Source organism: Pteronotus mesoamericanus, unplaced genomic scaffold (assembly GCF_021234165.1).
Source record: "Pteronotus mesoamericanus isolate MK-2021 breed Mesoamerican mustached bat unplaced genomic scaffold, CSHL_Meso_final contig_65, whole genome shotgun sequence".
In the NCBI taxonomy this organism is placed as follows: domain Eukaryota; kingdom Metazoa; phylum Chordata; class Mammalia; order Chiroptera; family Mormoopidae; genus Pteronotus; species Pteronotus mesoamericanus.
The window spans coordinates 1,411,069-1,425,483 of record NW_026555228.1 but is presented as its reverse complement, the minus strand read 5'-3'; positions in this window follow the sequence as shown (position 1 = coordinate 1,425,483).

The following is a 14,415-nucleotide window of genomic DNA, read 5'->3' as shown; positions in this document are numbered from 1 at the left end:
AAGACACGCTGCCATGCACAAGGCGACCGCAGCAGACACCATCAGTGAGTCCCTCCGGCCTCCAATGCCCTGCAAACCCCCAGGAACAGGGATTTGCAGCTCCTGGCTTGAAAATTCTAGCAACCTGTGCACATTCATGGTATGTCCCTAAGCACGCTGTTCACAGGGAGGGAAGACCAAGTGGGCTTTGTGCTTCCCCTGCGTTTGCCCGAGAACGTGGAGTTTCCCTTCCTTTCCTTTGCACTGGAAAGGCACCAGCTTCCTGGAGGAAGACGCCAGCCAGTTTCTCCAGGACTCAAAATAAACGCCGTTGCACGCAGGAGTCGAGCACTGACGCAGTAGCCTGAGACGGCTCCATCTTTAACATGAAGGTGCTGTGTTTGCACAAAGGCACGGCCTGCTGAGAATAAACGCTGAGGAGCTGCTTGCCTTCCTGCTTGCAGGATCGGTATGAGTGGAAAATAGAATTCGGGCAGAGCAAGAAATCGTCGCCTACGAGGAAAACGGCAGTCAGAAGCAAGAGAGCAAGGTCCGCGCTCAGTCTGTATTCTCTAGTCTTCAACAGCTCACGGTGGCTGAACACGGTGTGACGTGAACAACCAAATATTCCTGCTTGCGTCCCAAACTCGGCTGCCATTTATATGGTCTAAGGATCAGAAGCAGAAGTATACGTTTTGTTCTTAAGGAGCCCAGTTTCTACACTCCAAATTTATTTTCATTTCTACCGGAGACCTAAAAATCCTTTCGTGGAACAATGCCAAATCACCTGACAAGTAAACGGGACTGAGTCTCTAGTGTCGCATAGTGTTTTCTTTTTAAAAACGTTCTAACTTGTCAAAGGTTAACTGGACAGTTTCTTTTTCTTGTTCTGTATAAATCTGAAAGGTTAGATGCATGCGCATTTTGTCACGAAAGCATGTCGTGCTAATAAATCTCTAGATAATTCTGCCTTTGCTCTTGTCTGGAGAAAAAATAGCTATGACACATTTCAGCATTCTAGAATGTTTCGGGGAGGTCAAATTCATTTTGAGCTGTGATTTTTTTTTTTTTATGGCACACATTTTCCTCCGCTGTTTGAATGGGATAGATTTAAATGATACAAAATGGTGTACAGAATTATGGAAAGGATTTGGTTCCTTGACTTCGATTAAATAATAATTTACTTCCATCAAGTGATAAGCACCCATAGGAATTAAATCTCCAGAGAAGAAAACCAAATAACAATTTCCAAACTTAAGTCAGAGAAAAGTGCACCTTGTTACAGCATTGCAAACCTTTTTCCTAAAGGGAGGGGCATGGGAGGGAGAGGGGGCGGGGCGGGGAGGAAGTTCCTGACCTTGGAGGAGCGGGGGAGGCTTCTGCCCCGAGCTTAGCGTCTTGTCGTTCAGCCACTTCGGGGCTCCCCGGCCCTCACTGTGCAGCTACGGAAATGGCTGACATGCTTTGTCTTGACATGGAAATTGTCACGTGACTCCTGATCCCAATTCAAATGTGACTCCCGTAGACTATGAGTCATCGAGTCCCAAGCGCATGTCCCCTGAGTTACTCCTTCCAGTCCGGGAGAAGATACATAATTCACACGCTTATACCATTTGCTTACCGTTCGTCTGCGCCAGGAGACGATCCGCCCCATGAGGCAGGCAGTCTGAAGTCGGTTTGCATTTTTGTTTTGTTTTGCACTGTTTTCTCCCCCAATACTTAGCCCAATCCTTGGCCCAGAATAGAGGCTTAACAAACAGTCCCAGGAAAATGTATGGGTGAATTAATGAGTAGTAACTCTTTAAAACAGCTGCTACTTTTTCATGTTGAGGAAATAAGTTGAAGCAATGTTTCTACCACACGTTTGTTCAAGTCCGTTTTTTATGCAGAGCTGCCTGTGCATCTCTTACTTTGAGGAGCAAACTGTCTTAGCCTCTGAAGTATGCACATTCATGTACTTTTTTTTAAAATGAACATCTTCCCACTGTGTTGTTTATACTCTGAGATACAAAAGGGAGGGTGCAAGTCTTTTTTGTCTCACACCGTTGTTTTTCTCCTGGCCTTGACACTGTTCCGAACTCCCACTTTCTTTCTTTTCTTTCTTTCTTTCTTTTTTTTAGATTTTATTTACTTATTTTCAGAGACAGGGGAAGGGAGAGAAAAAAGAGAGGGAAACATCTCTGTGTGGGTGCCTCTTGTGCGCCCCCTGCTGGGGACATGGCCCACAACCCACGCTTGTGCCCTGACTGGGAATCGAACCAGTGACCCCTTGCTTCTCAGGCTGGCACTCGGTCCACGGAGCCACACCAGCCAGAGCAGTAACTCCTACTTTCAAAATCGGGAATATTTGTGCTTACATTGACTCTCCATGTTGCCTGTCTTGTAGGATATCCATTCCTGTCAGAAGAATAGTAATAATGATGATGATATAATAATGGAGAGGAACAATTTTCCCAAAGCACCATGTATAATTGTGATTGAGTACATATTTGCATCTCCCTGCACACTCTCACCCACATGTTGAATCCTAGCCCTAATGGGACGGCCTTAGGGAGCGGGTCCTTTGTGGGGGTGATGAGTCATGAGGCTGGGGCCCCTAGAAATGGGATTCGTGCCCTTATAAAGGAGACCGCAGCCAGCCGCCTCACGCCTGCCAGCGTAGGAGGACGTGGGAAGAAGGCCGCCATCTGTGGACCGGGAAGCGGGTTCACACCAGACCCTGAGTGCACTGGGACCTTGATCTTGGACTCCCAGCCCCCGGGGCCGTGGGAAACCCGCGTTGGCTGTTCATAAACCGCAGGCCCATGGTGTGCTGCCAGGGAAGCCTGGCCAGACTGGGCCAGCAGCAAGTTATCAGCAGCCAGAGTCGCCCTTGCCTGCGTTCCCTGGACCGATGCACAGTGCTAGGAGTAACCTCCTAAAAGGCAGCTTCAGAAGGAGGCTTGGAGACACAACGAAAACACGGATGAAAGACGAGTCTCTCCTCTCTTGCTCACGAGTGAAACGTTATTCCATCTGGAAAAGTTTTCCTCCCGGGCAGCGTTCTGGAATTTCAAAACGAGATGCCGTTCTAAATGAAAACCAATCGCTGGGCAGGTCCTGAGAGCCCCCTGCCTGAACAATAATTTCCGTGTCCCGGTCCTTAACGTAACGGGAATGGTCCGTTCTCCATGGTCGCGGGCCATGTCGGCCTCTCTGCCGGCTGCACGGAGCCACGTCTTTGACGCTTCCTTTCAGTCGTTTGGCTCTTTGTATCCGGAGGTCAGAGTTCCAACACCCAGCGTCAGCAGGCGCCCTTCTCGAGTGCTGCGCCACGTCTGGGCATTGCTTTGGAACCCGGAGGACCTGCTTTCTCCGAATCTTTCTGCGTTTTCTTCCGCATTAACTCCTGTCGGAAGTGGCAGGATGTGCCAGGGTCGACCTCACTCTGTAAAACACGTCCTCATTGTGTTCGGGCCTGTGATGTGGCCCAGCTGACGCGGAAGCAAGGACTCCCGAGCTACAGAAAACCCGAGCTGTGCAGGTGCTGAGGAGGGCGGTCACAAACACCGGGCACCGAGCTTTCAGCGGGCGCAAGGGGCCAAAATGCAGCTGACCTCTCAGGGTCTTTGCATCGCCTTTTACAAAGCATTCATCTTCCCTAGCATCTATTTGCCTGGTCACCAGGAATAAAATTTTATATATATGTAGAGATGAGATCCTATATCATAGATATATATATATATGCTAAATTGTATATACAACATATACGACGATATATATGCTACACATAAATAAAATACATAGCAAATAAAATCATGCATATTTGCGCGTAATCTACTGTTTTGTTTTTTTCTTTTCTGTTTTAAATTTATTTTTCAATGACAGTTGACATACTATATATATTATGTTAGTTTCAGGTAAACCACAGAGGGATTCTGCCTTTATGTACCTTGAGAAGGGATCACTTGCTATGTCCAGTCACCACCTGGCACGAGACACAGTTATTACAATATTATTGACGATAGTCCCCTGCTGTACTTTACACTCCCATGACTCTGTTATAACAATTTGAACTTCTTAATCGCTCACCTCTTTCACCCAACCCCCAGTCCTCTCCGCATGGCAACCGTCGGCCTGTGTACTGCGGCATGATTGGCAATAGCCGAGATAGGGAAGCCACCCCACGGTCCCCAGATAAAGGCGAATGAGTAAAGGCGATGTGGTACATGCGTACAATGCCATACTGCTCATCTGTAATAGAGGACGGGATCTTGCCATTTATCACAACAGGGGTGGACTGAGAGGGTATTAGGCAAAGTGAAATAAATCGAACACAGGTAAACCGATACCACATGAGTTCACTTCTATGTGAAATCTAAAAAAAAAAAACCACCAAAATAAATGAACCAACAAAACAGGAAAACTCCGCAAAACCGAGAGCCAGCGGAGGGTTTACTGTCATGGGGTTTTACGGGCCCCTTCTGTGGCCCAGTATTATTCATGCAAGAATACAAACCGTGTTGCCATCCTACTTCTGTACTTGGCTCTCGATCAGCCTATTTGGGGACACCACGCCCAGCCACATTCCGATGACCTCATTGTGTACACAGTCCCCTGGAACTTGAACCTCCCCAGCAATTCAGTTGCCAGAGTCGAACAGAGAATTTCTCTGTGGCGTAAATACACAAGTCTTCAGTTTCTGTTTGATTAGTAATTGAAAGAACCTGGGGTATTCGCTACAAATCTACAAATTAATACATTGCATAATATGAATATTTACTTAAGCCTATAGCTAATCTTTGATGAATCATCTTTGGAGGTGGTAAAATAGCCAAGATAAAATAATGTTTGTGAACCTGTGTTTACTTACTTAATAAGACTGCTTATCTCCAAACACTGGGGAAACTAACATTTTTTAATAGAACAATGAAAATAATGTCTCTTTACATCCTAGCGTCATAGCAGAAGTTCAGCCTTTTTTTCCCCCTGAAATCATGGGGTTTGGAAGGAGGAATGTATTGTCCAACAAGAATGAGTGCTTGATATTCCAAAGCAGATAAGGTTTCGGATTTCTCCCCGTCCACAGAAAAATCGCGGATTTTAGACACGGGGAGGAAGGGCGAAGAGAATCCCGTTCAATCCTTTTTAATCTCAGGATCTGCGACCCCTGGAGTCTAACTGAGGCACGAGAAGCCGGCCAAAGGCCCGTAGTTATAAACACGGAAGCTTTCCCATCACCTTGGACGCGGGCTGTTCGCAGCTAAGGTTGACGGGCCCCCTTCCCGGCTGCAAATTCGCAAAGCCTCTCAAACTGGCTAATTCAGACTGTCCGCCGCCGCCCTTCTGGAGTGCGCGGGAATCCTAGGAACGTAAAGCCTGTTCCAAGTGCTGATGCCGCGGGGGTATGTGAAGTATGCAGACCAGCGCAGCGTGAAGAAGGTAAACACTTGACGGAGGCTGCCCACACTCAAACACGCTCTGCGGAACCGGGAGGCGCCCCCGCCCTCCCTCCTCGCCCAGAAGCCCCCTCCCTGGCTTCCCCCGCCCAGGTCCCGTGGAAGGCACTGCCGCCGAGCTCTGTTGGAGGGCCGCCTCCACAGCTCACTTCACCAGCGGAAGCTGCTTCGAACTCACATGGCCAACAGCCAGTAAGGGTATAGGTTACGTCTAAGGCACGTTGTGCCCAAGTCGCAGGTGTATGCGCTCAGCAGGAGCCCACGGTGGGGCCCTCCCTGGCCACGTGCGGCCACGTAGATGGGGACACGAGTGTGGATGCAGCAGGTTTTTCTGATTTCCTTGAATGAGGGGCCCGTTGCCAGCAAAGCACTCAACTGAAATACAGGAAAAAAGAAAAAAAAAGTTGTCTATCACTACGGACCAAAAGAGGGTGTATGAGGCATGCGGACCATGTAGAATAAACTGTCGCTGTCCTGGCGGGGAGGCGCGGTGGCCTGGAGCACCCTCCCGTGCCCCACACGGCCGCGGGTCCGATTCGACGGCCGCGGGTCAGGCGCATACCTAGGATGTGGCTGGGTTTCTGGTGGGGGCGTGTGCGGGAGGCAGGCTCTGGATGCTCTTCTCTCACGTCGATATTTCTCTCCTTCTCCCTTCCTCTCTCTGTAAAATCAGTAAACATGGCCTTGGTGAGGATAAAAAGAAAAAAACAACAACCAACAAAGCAAACCCGCGGCCCCGTCCTTGGGAGCTGGCATCTAAGTTGGAAGGACAGGTCTCCTGGGACCGAGGGCCTCTGAAGAGCAGGCAGGAGCTGCCGCAGGAAGCCGCTGGCTGTCTGGGGCTGGGCGAGGCCCCGAGAGAGCCCGAGCCGCCCTCTCCAGGAGGTTCCATCCCTCTGCACACGCGCGGGGCCGGCCCCCAGACCTTCCCGCGACAACACAGGAGCGCCGCGGTGCTGCCGCCTCGCCAAAGACAGGCTATCGTCCCCTTCAGGAGCCCCTGGGGATAAGTCTCTGTCCCCAGAGCTGAAATCCATCGAGTGCAAACGGGGCAGGGATGCTGCGCCCCGCTGCTGTACGTTCCCGTTCTGACCCCCGCGTCGGCCCCCGGACCTGCCTCTCTCAGGGCCGGGAGGCCACGGAGATGCCCTTGGGCCGCCGCACGGAGCAGTGAGACCTCCTCAGGACACCGGTGTGCTCACGCCTCTGTTCATTTTTGCCCATTCGGTCGGGGGGCGTTCATTCCCTGTCTGAACGGAGGGCTCATTTCCATTGCTGGGAGCTGGAAGCACCGTGCTCAGCCACGCCGATGTGCTCCAGGCTTCGGCCACGTGGGGCGACATCTGCCGGCTCTCCAAGGTGTCCCGGCGTGCGCCACGGAGGCTGCAGCGCAGCAGAGGGCCCCGGCCCGCGACCTGCGGCCCTGCCCGGTCGGCGGGGGTGTGCGCCTCTGGAAACGCGGCCCCCTCCAGGACGCACAGCGGCGCGGGCGCAAGCGCGGGGCCACCCGACGCCTTGAATCGCCAGGCATTTCCTACAGGCGCAGAGGAGAACAACAGCGTCCTGGAGAGAAATCCACATTTCGGAGCGACGAGGCTGGGGGTCTCCAGGTGACAGTGACTGGGTGCGCCAGAGGGGACCAGGACGGGGGCAGGGCAGCCTCCCCGGAAGGGCGGGCGGGTCCACCGAGGGCCTGGCTGGGGCCATCATGGGCGGACGGCCTGGGGTCCAAAGAGGGGCTTCGGTCCCACTTCTGACCCCCTGGCGGGGCACAGGCCTGACCTTGGGGGCCGGAGCGTCTGCTCCGGTCCCCTGGGCAGGCTGAGCAGGGTCCGTGCACGGGGACAGCAGCAGGCGATGACAGGGACGGCAGCTGGGACCGGACTGTGTGAGTCTTGAAAGTGAGGCTCCTTCTCTGTCTCTCTCCCCCGGCGCTCTGACCCGCCTGCCGCCTCAGCGGACGGCGCCTGGGATTCTTCTGCTGAGTCCGGGAGGCACTAGAGGCCACCGAGGGGGGACGTGGATGGCAGTGTGTCCCCTGCAGTCTCCCAGGGGGACAGGCCAGGGCTCTGGGTCCTCCCACCAGCCGGGGCCCCAGGCTCTCCCTCTGCCCCCGCCGCCTTCCCGGGGACGTTTGCAAAGCCGGGCACCCCGCTGCGGCTGCTCCCTGTGCTTCGGGGCCCGGGACGCTGCTCTCCTGGCAGGTTTCATGTTCTCCATGGTAAAGCCGAGAGGAAACAGGCCCATACCTGCTGGACGCGGGTACCCAGCCATTTGCTGGGAAAATGTCACTGGGACAAACTGTGTACGTACAATAAAAACTCACTGATCGTCTTGCTTCACTGTTTATTTGACATTGTGTTAGATCAGGATTTTGTCGTTTTCTTTCATAAGCCTTCCTTTCATCTTCTGTCCAAGAAAACACCAGCGATGACTCCCTTCCCGATGAATTCCAAAAGAGAGGTCCTCCCCGAATCCTCACCCAAGGATATGTTTGTTGATTGTAGAGAGAGGGGGAGGAGAGAGAAAGAGAGAGACACATCGGTTGGTTGCCTCCCGTGTGCACCCCGACTGGAGATTGAACCCACAGCCTAGGCACCTGCCCGGACCTGGGATCGAACCCATGACCTTTGGGTGAATGGGTTGACATGCCAACCAACGGAGCCAACCGGCCAGGGCAGACCAGGTGGCTTTTTTCTTTTTCTTTTTTAAGGCTAAATCTCTGTGCCTCAGAATCTCCTGTGGGGACAGGGACAACACGGGAGTCTCTCTGCCGTCCGATTTTTCAACATTTTCACAGAAAACCCGACCACCTCTGGCGGGGGAGGGGGACTAAGAACTTTGTTTCAAGGAGTGTAGGAAGCGTGACGCGGGAGTAGGAGCTACAGCGGCCGACGCCTGCATACAGAACGGTCGTCTCCGAACGACCCGGGACCCAGCCCTTGCTCTGCGGGCGCGACCCGACGGTGGGGTGCCCAGGAACAAGGGGCTCCCCCGGGGCCTCCGAGGGCCGGGCTCAGCGAGCCAGAGGACGGCGGCTCTCCCCGCTGTGCGCTGACGACCATACCAAGCCCGGGCCCACCTGGGACCTGCTCACGCACAGGTGGCTGCTTGGGGCAGACCCTGAAATTCGCACTCAGTCTCTGCTACAAAACAAACGCCGAGCTTTTGAGTTGCAAATGGGGAGGCAGAGTCCTGGCTTCTGAGTCCTTTATGCCAAATTATTTGCAACCTTGGATATAAAAATACGTAGCAAAGTCTAGACCTGCTCTATTTACGTTCTTCTTTTGCTGCTGCAAGAGTTGTTTTTTTGCTTGCTTGCTTCTCTTCCCTTAAACACACATACGCGTGTGCACGCGCGCGTGCGCACACACACACACAGACTGAGCTGGCATGTTCATCAAAGCAGTTTCTGAGAAGACACTTTGACAGATCGCATTAAGAATGTTGACTTGTGCAAACAAAGGGTTGTTTTATCATGCACATAAATTACAAGCTTTTAAAAAAAACGGCAGGCTCAGAGCTCTTTCATGACACTCTCGCCGGAGCAGAATGGAGTTTTGCCCATTTTTTGTTTCACCCCTTCAAAAGGTTTTCTCAGGACCCCACGGCAGAAAAAGACTCAGGAAAGGCTGCACGGTGCCTTGCGGGTTCCTATTTGCATTTGCTAGAGTTAAATTTAAGTCAAGGTACTAAGTGTCAGCCAAAGGCTGTGCTGGGTACTGTTGGGGATATCAAGTTGGACTGAATGACGCCAGACTTTCGGGAGACCGCTCTTCACACGGGCGGTCTTCGGCGCTCACGGAACCACGTGTTCTGCAAGGTTTCGGAAGGCGCCATGTTACGCCGTCTCTACGAAGCACTGGACTCTGTGTGGTTGAGGGGTCAGAAAAGCTCTTCCTTAAAACCAAGTGTGACCTGTATGTTCCTCGACAGTCCACACGGACGAGACAGGTCTGGAGGGAGACTGAGGCGCACCGAAGCGCGGAGCGGAGGTCACGGCCCGCGCCCATCAGGGTGCTCGTTCGGAGCTTCTGAGAAACGATGTACAGATGCACTCACGTGGAGCATACTCACCAGAGTGTTGAGAATGTAGATGTAGCGGTGCATAAAAGACACTTAAATTTCACAGAGTTCTGTGCAGTGTATTTCTGTTATGCTGAAAACACAGTGGCGATATTCAAAACTCTAATATGTCCTCCTTACCTAGGATGTTGTAAAATGTTCCATGTTAACAACAACGACAAAAATGATCGTCAAGGCATTTTTAAAGAAAGAAGGCAAAAATCGATTTCTGCTTCGTTTTTCCCCCAGCAGCCCATTCACACATACATTTTCACCCTTTGTGCATTTCAGCAAAATGGTGAAGAAAGACATTTTCTTCACTTGACCGAGGAAAGGAAAGGAACCCTGAGGCTAATAAGAAGAACAGCAATGATTAGGGGCAGAAAAATGAAACCATCTTCTTGTAGAGAAGTGATTGCCTGGTCACGGTCCCTACGGGCATTTCCAAAGCAACGTTACCCAACAGGACGGCATGGTAGCTGACCATTCCTATGCTCATTCCACTTCTCATACCTCTTACACTCGTCTTGGGAAAGAAAGTGGTCCCGGGGGAACAGATGGGCGCTCAGCTGCTGAGTGTGCCAAGACGGGTAATTGGGACGGGAATAAACTCATAAAGCAGTAATAAGCTCCGAACAGGCAGGCCGATCTTCCCGTCAACATCTATGCTTTTCCTCCACCCTTCGGCGCCTAACGCCACTTAGGAAGGACTTCTGTGGCCGATGACATTTTCTAACGCGATCCAAATGTGACTCATTCGGAGCTTCTAAGAAATGATGTACAGACGCAGTCACATCATTGGGAAATTGCCACTGGTGAGTAGTCGTGGGTTCCAAATGATTTTCAATCAGTCCAGTCCACAAAGCTCTCGTCGTAAGGAAAGACAGCTCCTGTTTTCACAAAATTAACTTGGTGTCCACAGGGGCCGATGGTCACAGAGCGCGTCCCGGGTGTAGGCACCGCAGGCGAGGTGAGTGTGGGTCCGGATCTGTGTGACAAACGGAGCCAAGACTCAAACACAGGCCGCTCTTCACCCCAAACCTGGAACCTTTTGTGTTTTGCTTTGCCTCGAAGAACAGGAAGAAGCCCCACAGCGCAGGGGACAATCGAGACCAAAGGCCGCGGAGTTCAAGGGCAGCGGGCGCCCTTCCCGGTGGGCCGCCCCGTGCTGCGGACCTCAGACAGACCGGGACCGGGCTCCTCCCGCGGGGAGCGCCAGGTCTGACGCCGCCTCGCTGAGTCTTCACGGGAGCAGGTGGCAGGGTGCCAGGCGGGTCTTCGGCGGGTGCCCTGCGAGCGACGAGCTCTCCACCGCCCCACAGGCCACCACGTTGTTTTCTTCCTGCCGCCTCCGTAGATGGCCTTGGCGTTACCAGGCAACGTACTGGATCTTCCAGCCGCCGCCCACCCCTGCATTTTCCAACACGCCGCTGGAGCCCCGTGAGCGAACGTTACGGCGCTTTCACGGCTCAGCGCGTGTCGCGGGATAAAACGGATCCACCGTGTGCGCGACGATGCCCGAGGGGCCAGGCCGTACGCTGTCACTCTCTGTGCTGTGGAGAAGCAGTCTGAACTGTAGGGCTGAGTCCCTGGAAACCCGATAAATGGCACTTTGACCGATTTCTATTCCAAAAGACAAACGAGACAGATTGGCAAGAGACCAGACACTTTACAGAGAGCTATATTTCACTTGAATACATACTGTGCTCCACAAAGCTCGCTGGATGGCTCTCCAGTGAGGTTCATTCTTTCCTTCTCCTCACAGCACGTGCTGGCTCATTCATCTGTGAGCCCCGCTTTACTGCACCCCCAGATCAGTAGGGGGTCGGCTGAGTTGTCTCAAGCCATGAGAATAAGTGAGATATTGGAGCAGAGACGGTAAATCCACATTCAACACGGACACCATAGAAAAACATGCAGCATAAGCCGATTCTCTTTTAGGATTTTTTCTACAGAATTTTTGGGGGGAGGAAAGCAGCTTTCTGGTTTTTTCCTGCCCGTTCGGAGAGTTTCTCTGCTCTTGCTGACACGGTCCATGAGCAGCCCTGAGTATGTGCGAGGGGCTTGACATTCTGGGTTTTACCAGGCTTGCAAAACGTTTCTCATCGAGCAAAGGCCCGCAGAGAGGGGGCCCGTTGGGCTGACATCGCGTTCCTCGGATTAACCCGGTCGAAGGCTGTGCGCCTGGGGTCACATTGGAAAAAGCTCAGCGGCCGGCACCGGAGACAGCGATGAAACAGAGCCCCAGCTCGCCACGTCACATGACATCACGATCTCGTCTTGCAAACGTCCCCCTGACGTTTCAACACTGTTTGCTCACCTCAGTCTGGACGTTGTAAGGCAACGGTCACACGCGTGCCAAAGGGCATGCACCTCGCAAAATGGTTGCGAGACTGGTTCGCCTCTCCCAGTTTTAAGAACGCACATCCTGGGATGTGATCTCAGGTGTCACGAGGTGAGCAAGCTTGGCAAAGGCCATGCCAGTCTCCCGGAAACGGTCCTCTCTGGAGAGCCCTGCCCAGCGGCCGGCACGCTGCTCGTGGGTGAGGGGCGGAGCTGGCCTGGGGCGCGCCTTCCTGAGGCCGCTCCTGGCCGGGCAACGCGGACGGGGTAACGGGGCATACGCTTTCCATTAGGAAAAAAAACCTTTATTTTTTAATATGAAGACAGGATAAGAGTCCCTGAAACACTGTATTTTCTGCGTGTAAACAAAGAAATAAAAGCATTTACATACCTATGTGCCAGGTAAACAGTTAACTCAATACAGTGTAAATTTGGGTCAATTCTTTCTTAACGTGAATTGCCACGTAAGTGCCCCTGCCGAAGGAAAATGGCAAAAGCCATGCCTCCTGCGAAGAGCGTGAACACGAGCGGCATGTGCGTGTCGGCCGGCACGCGCCGCGCTGTGACGGGATCCCGCCCACGGCCGCTGGGAGGCAGCCCGTTCTGCAGCCCGCGTGCGGGAGGAGCGGTGGAGTCGGGCACAGGGCAACGCCGGGCGCCCCACGCCTCACCAGCGCCCCCAAAGGGCAGGAGACCACACGTGCCGACGTGCCCGAGGTGGGAACTGCGCCGCACACGCCCCCCGCCAGCCTGTGTCCTCCTGCCATGACTTCAAACAGAGCCCAGTGAGCACTCGATGCGAGGGTTGGTTTTCCAAACAGGCGGCAGTCGAAGCTTCCAGTTGCCCTTTCATACGCTGGCACGCGGGGGGTCAGCCTTCGAGGGCGCAAAAGACATGACCACGGGGGCCTAGGGATTCCATTTTCAGGCTGGCGTTGGAAGCCACAACGACACCCGGCAGCTTGTTCCATGCAGATGCCATCGACGCACGTGGCGTGTGTGTGCCTTTGCGTCAAGCGCGAAGACATCCCTTTCAGTTGCCGTAAACCTGCCCTTGTTCTGTGACCTCTGTTTAGTGGTACATGGAGCTTCGCCCCCCTCCCGGCCCCTCTGTTCACGCTTCCTTGGACCCCAGTGGTCCCGCCCCCCCGCCGCCTCCTCTCAGGGACAAGAACCGTTCCATCTCCTGCCTCCCTGCGCGCAGTTCCTTCCTTCACGCCTGTCCTTGGATGGCCTCAGACACTCCAAGCGAACGTGAGAAATAACATACAGACGTGCAACGTCTCCTTCCCTCGCTCCTCCAGCGTGACGCCTCTCCCAGGCCTATAGTACGACGTCACCTCCCAGAAAGGGACACCCTCCGACCTTTTCACGTGTCCCCAAGTCTACACGCACTCAGGCGGGTGCTGGTGTATATTCGATGTCATCTTATCCCACGTGGAATCCATTCCTCCACATGATTGCGACTTCAGTTCACTCGCCACTTGGATTCGGGCTCAGGACATAACGGGTCACAATCTGCCCCAACGCTCGGGGAGCCCACCTCCGGTTTGCGCTCAGCATGTCCGCCTCCTTGGCTGCAGGGGATTGGGTTTGGATTCTGACACTCCTTTCACTTAACCGGTCACCTGGCCTTGGCTGGGGGAGGGCCTCCTGCGGGGGGGGGGCAGGGAACCACTGCACTGGGGAGACGAGTTTTCACAACGAACTTGCGCCCCGAAGCTTCTCCGCCGTGTTTCCTCGTGATCCACACAACCCTCCTTTTAAATTCTGCCATGACACGGTCCAGCGTGGGGCCTTGAAGTGAGGAAACTATAAATGTAAATAAACGTGTAGAACACGAGGACAAACGTTTCGAAGGTGGTGGAAGGCGGTTCCTCACTGTAGGATTTCCCTTTACGTATTTCCAAGCCACAAGCCACAACACGGGCAAGCTCTCGCAGAAACACGTTAAAGAGACAATTTCAGATTATATCCAGGGTGACGTGGGTTGGACTGAGCCGAAGACCACGCACGTGGGATTTTACTTGCCTGCGCGCCAGGCAGCCTCCTGAACATGGAAGAGGGATGTGGGGCAGTACGTAGGCACACGTCCCGTGCCCGGGGAGTCTTGCGTTGCCATGAACCGCCTGCAGAAGGGGGAGCCCATCTGTGGGCAGGGATACCTTCCTCTCAAGTCCCCAGATTCCAGTCCCCCTACAGACAGAGAGCGCTGTCCTCATTTCCTTTCCTAAGGGGCGGGGACAGGCTCATCCCCACCGCAGGCGGCCAGGACAACCGCGCCCTCCCGGGGGTCCAATGTGGGAAGTCGCACGTCATGATCCTCATGGACAACACCTGTCTGCTTGTGTCTGGTTCGAGGCAGCGGCCCACCACGTCCTGGGGAAACAGCCCTAGTCCCGCCCTGAAGGAGCCACGTGGGGACACAAAGATGGTGAGCCCGGCACGCTGAGTACGGGCGGGCCACGCGGTCGGACCTGCCCACGCTGTGTGCGGGGGGTGGGGCCCGAGCGAGGACAGGACAGGTGGGTGGCCGGCTGGGTGTACACAGGAAAGACCAAGAGCAAACGCTCCCTCTATGGGAAACATT